The following is an 11,287-nucleotide window of genomic DNA, read 5'->3' as shown; positions in this document are numbered from 1 at the left end:
TTAGAACACCTTATTAGAAAATATTTTTATGTACGTGAACATATATAGTATATATATTCAGGCAGTCAAAACCATCAACTTGCCCACACCACTTTTTTATCTATGGGTCATTCCATGCCAATACACCCAATAAAAATTTTAACACCCACTCCCTCAAACATAGATAAAACGCTACATAATTAATTATTTTATGCCGGATAACACCAGCAAACCTATTTAGTCCTATCTTTTATATTTTTTATTAAATTTATTTTTGAATTTTATCCAAGCCCACCTTTAACGTGTACCGAAACATTTTAAACAATTGATCGTAGATTTATTTCATTTTTGTATTAATATAAAAATCATATAGATTTGTTCACACTCACAGCTGAAAATGTATGAGATATTTACTAAAAGCTTAAGGGAAGATATATTGCTTAAAGTAAGTACCCATTATCTTTTGAATTTTTAAAAAAACAATCTTCTATAATGCATAGTGATTAAACTCCAAAGTTCAACTAATATGGATGAGCTGTTTTCGAAATATAGGAGTATTTTATCGATATAATCTGCTAAAATCTATATGGGACCAATCTGAAAAATTTCATCATTTCATTTTTTTTCCTTGATGTCTAAAACGTTTAATGAAAATATTTGATTCTTAGGAATTTTTTTTTCTAAAGCTTCTATGGTAGTGAGGAAGTAAGAATTAAGCATAATAAAGTCTTGAAGTATAACTGCAGTCACTTTCTCTTCAATAGGAAATTTCACTGGTAGCGTTCTTGAATTCACAACAAGCCTTTGATAAGGTTTGGCATCGCAGTCTACTAAACTAACTAAAGAAAGTACCTAAAACACTCCGAAGTACGTATATGAATTCTGAACTCATTCCTCATCAGTCGAACATTTACTGTGAAAATAAATAACACAAATTTCACTAACAGTCAAATTCCTGCCGGTAATCTACAAAATTCAGTTCTTTCTCCTATTACCTTTTACTTAAAAAAAAAAAAAAAGAAAAATGATTTTCCAAATTCCATTCAGTTACCAGCCGCTAAAGGTGCTGTTTCTTAAAACGTAGGAAGTCCAACTTCATCTCGATGAATTAAGCCCGGAAAAATGAAAGATATTCTTTTATAAACACTGTCACACTATTTTTATTATTTTCATTGTTATTTACCTAATTTTTTTTTTATTATATGAGTCAGTTAGTAATTAATTATTTATTGAGTGGATATCCTTAATTGGGCAAACAAATCTTGTATTTTTATACATATAGATAAAGTTGTAGGCGATAAATGGAATCGAGGCGTAAATTAGCAATATTGAGCCCTTTAGGGGATAGATGGAGGCAACTACTAAGAATTTTACGAGTACATCCCCATTGTAAAGACATGATGACGTATATAGAGCATTGAAGGCAGTTATGTGGCATTTATATCCCACGCCCCTACTCTTGGCTTGTTAGGGTTATCTTCTATATTTTAGGATATGTCAGGAGCAGTTCGGACTCGCAGGCAAGGGGGAGTGGTTCTGGGAAAGGGTGAAGTTGGTTCGGAGAACTTTGACCTTCTGATGAACAGTTGGTGGCTGGTATGGTTTTATTGGTCGATCGTCCGCTGGTATGCTTTAAAAGCTAAATTATTTTATAGTGATCGCATATTTTTTATCCTATTTTTTTTAAATTATTTGGTCACCGAAACATTTCTGATTATTTATTTGTTAGTCCTTCATACGGTACTTGTTATTTTTTTAAATTTATAACACCTTAGGAATAACACTGTGGACGATTAGTGCAGTATTTGTCTTGCAACTCGATGTTAAACAAAATTAAATATACCATAATAATATAAACAAAACAAGAATACAAGAAAAAAAGGATATATATATTATGTAAGCTTGCTTGGAAACTTATTATTCACAACTATAGGGAAGATAGATAGTCGAGTATATAGATATATATTGATGTTAATGGATATGGGTAAGAAATGTCAAAATGGTGTAGCACGATCAATAAAGAATTTTTAAAAGGAGGCAGTTCTATGGAAAGGAATCTACAAATCGGTAGGTTCAGATCTTGTATTTAACAAGTGGATGAATAAACGCAGCGTGCGTAGGTCAATGATAGGGGTATTCATGATCTTTAGTTTAACATGTTAAAGCGTGTTAAATGGAAAAACTTATGTCAAATGGAGAAATATTTCCTTCCTTTACCATGTTAAGACGATATAAGATGTAACATGGCTATGAGTCTGTTACTAGGTCTGTTAAATGACGTCACGAAATAGGCCAGCTGAGCTTGTCACCGTTTTATTTGTTGTCGTGTTAGGTTACTCACTCGTAGTTTGTGTTTTGGGCTTTTTAAAAAATATAATCAGTAGCCAAACTTTTAAATTTGGCTCCTTTTCACTTATTATAGGCATGTTGTAATAAATGACTGTAATCAAAACTTAGATGTAAACAATAACATAAAGTTTTGAAAGGAAAGGTTACTAAACAAGTTGCTCAGAAAATACGCGTTTTTCATTAACATGACTTTAAATAGGGCTGCTCACAATGCTATACTTTTAACATTTAACATGGTAAAACATTTTACATTTAACACAATATCATGAATATCCCTAATATAGAAGGATTTTTGATTCTTAAGCAGTGGTGGAGTGGTCCATCCCCACTCCATAAGGCGCTAAGCATCAAAGTGCTACCACCGCCCACATCTTTCCTAATCCCTTAAAATACCTCCGAGTAATAAAAGAATAGATTGTAAATAAAGTATACATATTTTTTCAATTGTATTAGTTAATAAAGAAATAAGGAGAGTAAGACAAAACAACTCTTAAGGAGTGAAATAGGATTGCACCAAGAAGGAATTGTGTTCGAATATTGAGATATAACTACCTTTGCGTGGAATAATAGTGAGAGAAATGAGAGAGTACATCTGAGAATACCGAAGATTAATCTTTAGAAGTTAATCTTTTCAGTCTCATCTCGTATTCACCAAATAGTTCTCAATACACTAAGCATCCGTAGTTATAATGGGAGAGAATAGTAGAAGTTGACGGGTACTTCGTAGAAATAGATCGCAAAATTTTAGCCACTGTTTAAGGATTGAGACAGTTTTTTGGGAAATATGGTTATTATATCGCACTAGTATTTCTAAAGTGACACAACTCAAAATTCAAGACAACTGACTCTTGCCTATGGAGGGGGAATAGCATTAAGGGAGCAAGAGTGACACAAGTGCCCTCTGACGGACAAGCTCTGAAGCTAGGTTGATACAGTTTTGATGATTCATAAAGATATATTTACCAATTTCTTTCGTAGTCATAACTCAAAAATACTGATTTTTGAGTTGTGTCACTTTAGAAATACTAGTGCGATATGTAAGGTATTGATTGTACAATTCGTTGCTACAATGATACTTAATGGAAATAAGAAAATTAATTATTGATAGTTCAGATAAACAGTTTTAGTTATTCTTATGTTTTGTAAAAAAAAAAAATTAAATTTTCAAATTTATTCATTCTAAAAAATCTTCAATATAAGCCATTTTCCACATGAATAATCTATAAAACTTGTTCTTTTTTGTTAACTGTTAAAATATATTAAGTAAGAAGTTTTTTATTTTAGTATCTTCAAAGTGCAATGTATTTAGCTATAGTTAATACGTTCACTCAGCTGGCATACAGGAACTTGTATATTAACAGTAACAGGTAACAGTAACCGTTATATTACATAATTCATATTTTATTAATAAATGTTATATCAAACAAATAAACAATTTGTTTTATTTTCTTATGTGTTTTTTTGATTCCACAAAAACAGAGGTACAAATACTTAATTTCAAAATAGTCATACAATTTGTATGTTTGTGTTTATTTATACACAAAGATTAATAAGGATTAATTTTGGTATTTTTAAAAATAGCACTATTGCCATCTAAAGAAATTTGAATTTTAGGAACTTTCAAGTTTTTCATTTCTTTTTACTTTAAATCAAATTAATAATTATTGGAAAGTACACATTTTTCTCCATTATTATTTATACAGTACTATTAAATTGAATACTATTAAACAACTTTAATTGTATAAAACATTAAATCAAGATGGTATTGTATTATATTCCTAGGTATTGATGTATAGATTTATTGAATTAGGTATTCAGTTGCTGTCCTCACGTTTATGTTAACAATTATAATCAAATTATGATGTTTTTATATAAGCTTTAAAAATTGGTAAACTAATTTACTAACATCAGTTGGACCAGACTCCATAGCTACGTTGTAATATAAGCCTTATCATTATCTTATCTTATTGATCAAAGGTGTCTCCTAGGTTTTTTTGATGTTTTGAAACGTAATAGGTATGTTGTTGAAGTATAATATATAGACAAAAAGGGTTTTGAACTGTCATTGGTTATTAATATGAAATAGGAAAAAAAAAATTGAAATTCCTATGCTCATCTCTACAGAATCAGAGTGAGTGATGATTCTCGTTGTCCATTATATTTCGCATCTGACATGACATCGATGTATATGACTGAGAACATAAGAAAAAATTTCAAAGAAGACGAGACCAAGTGGTTGAAGTATGGAACAATATAGTAGCCAGAAGTTTTTTTGGCGGAATAGCCATTTTTAGTAGAGAAAAAAATAATAAATTAAAAAAATTTTTTTTCGTGTAGACTACTAAGATCTGCATTACTTAATAACTTGCCTCAAGGCAGAGTTGAGCAGTATTCAATTATTGTACAACTAATCATACTCAGAACTCGTGTAAGTACGATTTGCCAACTTCTACCATAAGGCGCGTTCTCACGAGTGAAGTTTAATTCAGACTATAATATTGTTAAATATTCTTAAAAGCAATAAATTAATTGAAAACATAGAAATAAAAATATTTAAATCAAAGAGACTTTTTTCAAAATATAGATTAGCTCATAACGAGTGCGTAATATTACAAGAAACCTTTTTTTTTTCTTTTAAGAATAAAAGAAATATTTGAAGATGGTAAAAGAAATATTCTGATGAAATAATCATTATTTCGTAAATAAATGAAAGGGCGGTATTTGGAATTAATAAAAAAGTTCATTCAATAAGAGAGTGATGGGATCGTCTCAATTTGAAACAAAATAGTTTTTGTTAAATAAATATTGCGTTTACCTTGCCAATCAAAGTGATTATTGACAAAAATCTAAATTCATCTTTAAATTGGAAACTTTTATTTATCTAAAAATATATATTATCAAAATAATCACTACATTAAAAAATAGGTATCTATTGTTTATTAATGATCGTACTATTACTAGACCAACGGTTGTGCAAGGAGGTGATTATGTCAAAATCACGCTTGACTGCCAGATTTTTCTCCAATTAAGGGTACCTACTCTACCCACTTTTTGAGGCTGGGTGGAACGCATAGGACTCCTGAACCCACAGAGTTTAGCCCACAGGCACAGCCGGATTTAAACCAGGGTCTTTAGAGTTAGTAGCACAGTGCCTTACCACTGAGCCACGCTGCTTCTCATTACTATATTATTACTCCTCATATTCGATCCACCGAAAATCGCTGCTAAATTAAAATAAATGTATACCTAACCTAACTGTATGAGTAGTTAATATAAATTTTAAGTTAAATTCATACTTTTTGACGTATCGATCTTTGAAAAGAAAAATAGTGTTGCAGTTAGTTGAAGCTATTTTAATAAGAAAAAACTTGAATAAACACGTGCACATATTTTTAATGATAATGTTTCTAAATATTAATACTTGTGTCTGAATCAAACCTCAAAATATCACGGAGAAAAGCATTGAATTATTCGGTCCAATAATCACCAGTAATCTGGATCAAAATACATGTAGCATTTTTAATTTTAAAACAACTCGTGGGTGCTAAACCTTTGGCTTAATGCTTTTATTTTCGTCGTGTGGTTGATTTATTTTAAAGATATTTTAATTTTGTATATATTTTTCTTTAATAAAGTAATATCTCTGCGATTCATTTATTGCCACACTTATATTATCAAATGACGCAATGTGTTTAAAAATGTATATGGCTGTAACAGTATTAATAATATAAATTTTTTCATAACTAAGGAATAATATAATTAAAAATATTAATATGATGATTAACACATAAATTTTAAAAATATATTATTGGTAGTCATAATGTAAATTTAGTAAATGACAAAAAAGAATAGAAGGATCAGATAATGGGAAATATAAAGAAATAAAATTAAAAAATAAAATATCTAAGTAAAAATTATTTTGTTTTTCCTGAAATGATGAACTGCCTAATGCATAACAACTGACGTTATAATAAAGTTCATAATTTTTAAAATATTATTTGATAATTAATTTTATTTATATTGTTTCTATAATTAATTATTTCTCTTACCTTAAATTAAAGTCGAACTAACGACCAGCTATTGAAAAATAATTCTTAGGTTCCCTTTCATTTAAGGAAGACATTTTTCAGTAGCCCGGATAGCTCAGTCGGTAGAGCATCAGACTTTTAATCTGAGGGTCCAGGGTTCGAGTCCCTGTTTGGGCGGTTAATTTTTTTTTTCTAATTTAGTTACATATTAACATGTTATTTTGAAAATAAGGATTATTGTAAATATATTGAATACATAATTATTTTTTTTAAATTTAAATACGTTTGGATGTTTGTATAAATATTACTCGGTATGATTCGAAAATTGTTTACAATAAATAAGACACACAAAACCACTGGGACCTTAATATTATTCACTTTACGATACTTCTTATTAGAATGACATGCATAACAAACTCAAAACGTATTGCGTAAAAATACATACAATAATAAATTTAATAATCAACTTGTATTGATACCGATCCTTCTATGATAAAATTTCTAACCACCCAAACCCACTTATTTCTAACCTGGCTTCTATGCCAGATAATCCTCGTAAGCGTCGATGGCCTCTAGATCTAAAAATTTTAAGGGGCCTTTACATGTTGGCCAAGCCATGGCGAACTCAGACATGTGCGAGCATGTGGATGGGTGGCTTGTTGGAGTTGGCCTAAGCTCGATGTCGATATGTCGAGAGTAGGTTTTTTAGACACAGATCAAAGGGGAGAGCGCTCGTGTAGCATTTCCACCACTGTTCTTTGTCTAGTTGCTTAACATGTGGATGGTCCGCTCTTTGTTTACCGAGCATTTGTTCAAGCCTCCGATTCGTGGCGAGCGGCCAACATATGGATCCACCTTTAATGGAGTTCTATCAATAGGTAGATTCTCAACGTCTGTATCATGTCATTGTATAACTAACATCAAATTTACTTGGAAATAATTTTAGTACATTTCTAAATATCAAAAAATATTTTAAATATAAAAATTAAAAAAAAAAAACCTTGTATTACTACAGCCCCATGAAGGAATCGTGCTGAATAAGGCTACACTAGGTGAATAGTTAACCACCAGGTTTTGCTACTAACTATACTTCTCTTCTACTTTTCAACTAAAAAATTTGTTCCTGCCAACAATAAAATAGTTTAAAAATATATTACAAAGGTTTTTTTTTTTTTTTTCACGGGACTGCGATCGGGAGTGTTCGACCACGCTCGACTGTCTCTTATTTCCTGTTTAAACTTCTGTCTGTATTTCACCATTTTTCTCCTTTAGTTAATTATCAAATTCTTTCATAGTTCATATTTATAGATTTTTCATTGCTGTTACCAATGCAAAATGGTTAATTAGTTCTTATAAATAAAATTAAAGATACTTGAGAGTTTTTTTTTGGAAAATTCGGCACTTAAGCCCTATTAAACTATTTCAATGAAGATAAAACCTAGTTGATATAAAAGACCATTTATATTTTACATTGACTTACTTTTTTAAATCAAAATCGTTTGAGCCGTGTTTGAAAAAAATGTGTAAAATCAACTCTATAAAGTAGTTTTGAGTTAGGATATTCAAACACACAGACCATTTTGCGAGACTAAATAATTTGAACTCGAGGGACCTGAAAATGTGTATTTCTCTCAAAAACCTGAATTTGAAATTTTGCAAGCAGTATTTATTCAATCCTCATGCGGGCTCATTGCCGCGTAGGGGAGCATCCCACGGATGGCGGATGTGGGGATGGTCGGTGGAAATTCCTCTCGGCTAAGTCCAATGGACTCGCTGACCAACAATGAGAGCGGCTCCCCGGGCTTGCTGGAGGTTGTGACATAGGATTGAACCCCCTACTCACATATTTTTTAGTTCACAAAACAAAAAAATAATCGGAGACTACCAATTTGGTTTTAGACGAAATCGTTCAACTATTGATCAAATTTTTTAATTACCGCAAATCTTGGATGAACAGCGTCTTAAGGTTTTTTAAAATGAAGTATTACGCAAAATATTCGGACCGAAAAAGGATGAATTAACGGGAGAATTTAGAAGATTATACAACGCTGAATTAAGGGACCTACACCCGGTAAATATAATTCAAGTTATAGTATTGCGGCGTATAAGATGGGCATGTAAGGTTGTAGGGCTTAGTAACGAGCGGATCCTAAAATGTTAATAAGCAATGAACCAACGGGTAAACGTCCGAGGGGTAGACCGAAACGTAGATGGGAGGATTGCGTTAAAACAGATTTAGTGGAATTGGGTTTGGAGGGACATTACTGGAAGGGTGTACGTGGAGAGCGTTTGGTGGTATCGGCATCGAACCTTCGGGTTCGTTAGGCCTTTGTTATTATTATTATTATACTTATTCAATATCTCGTGACATGATGGCAAGGAGGTTAAGATGGTCGGGACATGTAGCTCGAAGCAATTCACCAGGACGCCTCTATACAACAACCAAAAATCAGCTGGTAAAAAGACTTAATTCGTTCCTTTATTAAATTAATTACCTAAATATTTAATTTTTAAAAGCGGTAGAAATGCGTTTCCATGTTAATTATGATAAAAATTAATTTTTGAAATTATTTGCAGATACCTGTTCTATGAGAAGGATTTTATGCGCCTCCCTCCTGTAGCATACAGCCTGTGTGTACGGTTACCACAGTAAAGAAAGTAACCCCTGTTTAAACTTTTTTTTATATGTGCCACTATCAAAGCAGCAATATTAGCACTTAGTTTAATTTATAACCTCGGCTTAGTCACTCAATTGTGTTCAGAGGTCTTAAGCAGTTGTTACAGAACTTTGGGAAAGGTTAACGGCCGCAAAATCGTGGACATGAAAGGAATATCTTTATTCTAAATTGGAATTAGGGCTCCTATAGAAGGCGAAAACTGATTTATGATTAAACTCAGCGGGAATAAAGGGGAGGGATTCTGAGGGAGGAAATTATTATAAACTGAACCCTAAAGGACAATTAACTAACAGTTAGGGGAGGGGGTATATTGTTTCAGCTCCTTCCTTCATCGTCCCTTTTCCTCTTTTAATATCTTCTACCACTTTTTTTTTTAACACGAAAGGCATTTTATTACAGTTGTCTTCCGCTCAACATCCAGAAGAAAATTGAAACTAGGAGGCCTACATAATAATGAACAGATTTGAAATGATGGAAAAAAGAAGTTTTTGATTTATAAATGGGGTTAATAATTAATGAATTTAATTTACAATTTGAATTGATTTTTAATTAATTTAGACAAATATTTTCTGTCTATGTAAGGATCAAAAAATACCTCTAAATTTTGCTTCAACATATACAATAACAATTTTGGGACTCAGAGATTGATTAAGATAATCCTGTACTCAAGGAAAACTCTTATTTAATAAAAACAATCCAATGTAAAAAAAAATTGAATGAAAAAGAGCAAAAACTGAATGGAGTTAAATAAGGGTCAGTTCTTATTAAAAAAAAAAAATTATGTTTCATTATATTTTTAAAAAAAAGTGTAGTAATGTAATTTTACTGAGATTAATTACATCACTAAAATAGATCTGATTTATGGGCAATAAAGAAATAAAAAAGTGGAGTAAATAAAACGCCCAGATCTTGTAATAATCAACTTTATTCTTTAATTTAAAAAACCAATATATATAAAGTTTACTTACTTATTCTGTTTGAACCAAATTAAACTTGCTAAATATTCCTTACATCTATGCAAACAGAAATAAAAACCTAAACTATTCTTATTAAAAACCTAAACTATTCTTTTTAAAAAACCTAAACTATTCTTATTAACAAACCTACAATTTTCTCAATAATTGAAGATTTATGAGGAAGCTAATTACATTAAAAAAGTTTGTATTCCTCCTTTAAATAAACAAAAATTTAAAAATGCAAAGTATATTCATGTCGATTAGACCAATCGATTTTTCGTTTAATTTGTTTTTATTATAATATCCATAGATAATATAATATAAAAACAATTGAAATTCCCTCTTGATACAACAAAGTTAGACAAAAGAATGAAGAGCAGGGAGGCTGGAAAACAAAGTTAAAAACAATAACACTGATTGATTAATTTCCATGATTCGAATTTCTAGATAACACAAACGCTGATTGCCATGCACTTGTAATTAACCATTTGCACCAGCAATAAGAACTTGTAAAATATGTTATTTTACATGTATAAAGTGGATTAAGTTTTAAAAGCTAATTAACAATTATTTTTAAACATAGAGACAGAAAATGATAGTTAAAAGAAAAAATACTTTCATTTGTTTTATATTTTTGACCAATACCAGAGCAGAACCTGAGAAAATTATTTTAATTTAAATAGAAGTGTTATTGTACTTTTTACTGATTATAAAAATAAAAAAATATCAAATATATTAATTTAGACAATAGAAATAAATAGTGAACTGTTTAATTTGTGATCATTATCCAATAAAAGTAATAATATCCAAACAAAAATATTTAAAGCTAATACAAGTAAAGTTAACTAATTACGAAAATCATAAAAATCACACGGCGAACTTCAATTAAAATACCAGCAACCAAGTATTTTTTGACATTCATACTTTGTAATTGATTGTTTAATTTATATTTATGTTGTATTACTTAATTATTTTTTTAAAAATATTTATTTATTAATAAGCTAAACTTATAAATTAAAAATTTTTACATGATATAAATTTGATTAATATTTAGTAAAGACAATATTAATATCAACTTGCAATCTGATTTTGCATTATATATTATTAACGAAACAACATAAACTAGCAGTCAGATGCAGTTTTGATTTTAATATTTGAAATAAACCACTAACATTGAAAATAATCATTGAAAAAAAAAAATTGCAAATACATGTGTGTGTATATATATATATATATATATATTGTAATATGCTCTTTTTTAGTAAATAGTATATTTTGATGTATAAATGGTTTTAAT

The 11,287-nt window shown here is 30.0% G+C and overlaps 1 non-coding gene across 1 annotated transcript; it reads left to right on the top strand.

The window, feature by feature from the left end:
- The first annotated feature begins 6,460 nt into the window (after positions 1–6,460).
- TRNAK-UUU (transfer RNA lysine (anticodon UUU)) lies at positions 6,461–6,533 on the top strand. Its single transcript has one exon. It is a non-coding gene; the product is annotated as a tRNA-Lys (tRNA).
- The last annotated feature ends 4,754 nt before the right edge of the window (positions 6,534–11,287 follow it).

The sequence above is a fragment of the Halyomorpha halys genome, unplaced genomic scaffold, assembly GCF_000696795.3.
Source record: "Halyomorpha halys isolate HHAL.00 unplaced genomic scaffold, Hhal_1.1 Scaffold4.1, whole genome shotgun sequence".
Taxonomy (NCBI): Eukaryota; Metazoa; Arthropoda; class Insecta; order Hemiptera; family Pentatomidae; genus Halyomorpha; species Halyomorpha halys.
The sequence above is the reverse complement of the archived record's forward strand: the minus strand, read 5'-3'. Positions and strand labels throughout refer to the sequence as shown.